The sequence below is a fragment of the Rattus rattus genome, chromosome 9 (genome assembly GCF_011064425.1).
Source record: "Rattus rattus isolate New Zealand chromosome 9, Rrattus_CSIRO_v1, whole genome shotgun sequence".
In the NCBI taxonomy this organism is placed as follows: Eukaryota; Metazoa; Chordata; class Mammalia; order Rodentia; family Muridae; genus Rattus; species Rattus rattus.
In genome coordinates, this window is record NC_046162.1 from 60429020 (window position 1) to 60433106 (window position 4087).

Sequence of the window (4087 nt, forward strand, 5' to 3'; positions counted from 1 at the left end):
TCTCTCTCCTCTGGAGTTGTGTGTGTGTGTGTGTGTGTGTGTGTGTGTGTGTGTGTGTGTATGTCGTTGTATGACTGATACCCATGGAGGCCAGGCATACACAAATAAAAATATTTTTAGAAGACTCATCCTCTTAGGATCTCAAATCCACATGAACAATTCCTGGTGGCAAAAATTAAGGACATGATTTTATGGGCAAGCAGGAAGAAGAATGAAAGCCCACTTTTTTTAATTTAAATTTTTATTCCATTTATTTATTTATTTACTTATTATGTATGAGTATGTGGGTGCCTTATGAAATATCAGAGGATAACCCTTAGGAGTCATTTGTCTCCTTGACTCGGTCTGACAGACAGTGGGTACCTTTACCTACGGAGCTGTCTCACTGAGTCAAAAGCTTAATTTTAATTTTTTTTCTTTTTTCTTTTTTCTATTTTTTGGAGCTGGGGACCGAACCCAGGGCCTTGCGCTAGGCAAGCTCTCTACCACTGAGCTAAATCCCCAGTCCTTAATTTTTCTCTAACTGTTCACCATAGACATAAAACCATGCAGAAGATTTGAGAATAAAAACTAGTCAATCAGGGCTGGAGAGATGGCTCAGCGGTTAAGAGCACTGACTGCTCTTCCAGAGGTCCTGAGTTCAATTCCCAACAACCACATGGTGGCTCACAACCATCTGTAATGAGATCTGATGCCCTCTTCTGGTGTGTCTGAAGACAGTGACAGTGTATTCAGATAAATAAAAAGTAATAAAAAATAAAATAAAAAACCAATCAATCGGGGTTGGGGATTTAGCTCAGTGGTAGAGCGCTTGCCTAGCAAGCTCAAGGCCCTGGGTTCGGTCCCCAGCTCCGAAAAAAAGAAAAGAAAAAACAAAAAAACAAAAAAACAATCAATCTAGGTGTGTTATATACCTACAGTCCTAGCTATAGAGAGGCTGAGACAGGAGGATCATTTAAGTTCAAAGTTCTGTGGGGGTGTGGGTGGAAGGTATAAAGATGTGTGGTGGTTGGAAGGGGTTGTAGGAGGAGGTATGAGGTGTGAGAGGTGTGGAGGGTGTGGAGGTATGGGGTGGGGATGTTCATGTGTGGGTGTCGGGTGTGGGGGTGGGGTGGGGGTGTTGACTGGGATGAAGCTCAGTTGGCAGCATGCTTGCCTGACATGCGCAAAGCTCTGGGTTCAATCCCCTGAAGCACGTAGAACCGGGCGAGGTGGTGCTCTGCAGTCTGAACACTCACCGGGAAGATCCAAAGTTCAAGGTTATCTAAGGACACATGGTGAGCTTAAAGCCAACCTGGGCCATATATCAGGACCTCATTTCAGAAAAATTTAAAAAAGGAGGTATAAAATCCATGAGGTGGGGGTAGGGGGGGATAGCTCAGCAGTTAAGAGTGCTGGCTGCTCTTCCAGAGGACCCTGGTTCAAGTCCCAGCACCCACAAGGCAGTTCACAACTGTCTGTGACTCCCGTTCCAGTGAATCTGGCGCCCTCACACCGACATACATGCAGGCAAAACATCAAATGCACATACAAATAAATGGAATGTTTTTAAAAAAAGAAGAAGGGGCAATCAACGAGGTACTATTGTTCATCCTTTGACCACTGAGCTCAGGCCACAGGTAGGTACATGGTGACCAAATGAGGCAACGTCTTCCTCTGAAACTGACACCGGCTGGTCCTCCTGCTCTCGCCTGTACACCTCTGGCTCCAGCCCAGACCTTAGGCCCCTCCCCTCCAGACAACCAGGCCAGCCAGAAGAGTCCGGCTCTCAGATTATCCCTTTGTAACGGGTGCGTGAAAAGGACTTCCAGTTGGCCAGCCGCACAGTTCTGTGTCCCTGCTTCTCTGCCTTGTCTCTCATGGCCTCCAGCTGCTGTGGAAAAACCAGTAAGCATGGACACCGGGACACTCTCGGAGGGAATTTTCTGAATCTATATTCTGGGAAGTCTCGTTTAGTAAGGTCTGCCACTTGGCCACTGGCCAGATGACATTTTCTGGGTCACGTTGACCTCTTCAAAGGCTACGGCGCCTAGGACTCTCCCTCGCTGGCATCCTACTCCGACTCTGTCAGCCCCAACAGAACCAAAGGAGCTCTCCATTCTGGCACCAGCCTGGGCGCTCGTCGTTATAGAGAGGATCACAACCTACGCCCGAAAGGACGATGGCATTGCCCCCTTTATTCAAGGTCTGACTGCCTTCCAATTCAGTTACCTCTCCTCTAAGCTAAGGGTGGCGATGTGTCTACAACCCTAAAGCTCAGGAGGCGACAGCAGGAGGGGCCAGGGGTTCAAGACCAGCATGAGCTACCTGAGACCCTGTTGCCAAACAAAGAGAAACAAAGCAAACCAGTGGTTGAAAAAATAGTGGGCGGAACTTTCCGAAATAACAATTCATCCACTCTACTAAACTCCATCCCTCTGGGGAAGTTCTTCCAGTCAAGTCTTTCCCAATTGTGAGACGCCAGGTAGATCCTTCCACAAATACAGACCTATTCATTCCTACAGGTACAGGCAGGCCCTAGAGGCCTTCTTGGATGTTGTAAATTATTACAGGACATATTTTAAGGTTTTCTTTTTTTTTTCATCTCATGCACCCAGCATGGCAAAAAAAAAAAAAAAAAAAAAAAAGTCCCTCTAGAACCACACAGCCATGAGTGTCTGATCTCCTGCCTCCACCCTCAGAGTGCCCACTAACAATATGTTTTTATGACTATTTGGGGGTTGGGGTTTTTTTTTTTTTTTTTTTTTTGAGCATTTTGCCTGGATGTATGCCTGTGTACCACATTCCTGATAGCCTTAGAGGTAAGAAGAGGGCATTTTTGTTTTGTTTTGAGACAGTTTGTCTGTGTAACTTTGGCTGGTCTGGAACTCACCCTGCAGACAAGTAGGCTGGCTTCGAACTCACAGAAATCCAGCTGCCTCTGCCTCCTGAGTGCTGGGATTAAATGTGTGTGCCAGAGCCACCTGGCTAGAAGAGAGAGAGAGAGAGAGAGAGAGAGAGAGAGAGAGAGAGAGAGAGAAAGAACGTTTTGAATCCCCTAGGACTGGAATTATTGACAGTTGTGACCTGCCCTCTGGGATGCTGGGATTTGAACCTTGTCCTCTGCAAAGCCAAGTGTTCTTAACCACTGAGCCATCTCTCCAGTCCCAACACTGTTCTTTATTTTTAGTTGTTTGATACAGGATCTTATTCTACAGGCTAGTCTGCCCCGAAAGTCAATTTGTAACCCAGGTTGGCCTCTAACACATGACAGCCCTCCTGCCTTAGCTTCCCAAACACTGGGATTACAGGCATGGGCCACCACACCCATCTCACAAATTTCTAATTCTGCGGAAAAACCTGCCACCAAAAGTTTAGGTCAAGATACAGTTTAACTGGGCAGGGTAACTATAACTTTAATCTCAGTACTCAGGAGGCAAAGGCAGATGAATCAAGTTTGAGGTCAACCCATAGGACATCTGGGGTTACATTGTAGACCCTGTACCAGGATGGATGGATGGATGGATAGATAGATAGATAGATAGATAGATAGATAGATAGATAGATAGATAGATAGATAGCCTCTGACACTTTCCTTCCTCTCTCTCTCCCTTCCTTCCTTCTGTGAAACAGGGTCCTAACATGTATCCCAGGCTGGCCTGCAGATTAGGTCCTTCTCCTCCTCCATATCTTCAAGTTCGGGATTACAAGTCAGTACACCATAGCCAGTCTTATAGCTCGGTTTCAAATAGTACAGTTCAATTAAAATGTCTTGGTAACTTCCCTCTCAGAAAGTTGTTATTAAGTAGACTCGTGATCTTGGGCAGGTCACTTCCTGTCCCAAGATCATTCATCATTCATTCATTCATTCAGACAAATGTTTATTGAGAGACTACTAATTTATAGACACCTGTTAGGTGCCGGAGACAACTAAGATGGGCAAGATACCACAGCTGTAAAATTCCACTGCACGCTGTTCTCCTGTCAGCGTAAATAACTCATCAAGTTGCTGCGTGATTAGGTCTCTGGTGAGGAGGCTGGGCAAGACACTGGAGGAACTGGAGAAGACATTTAAGTCTCATTAGGGGTACAGGGGTCTGCAAAACAA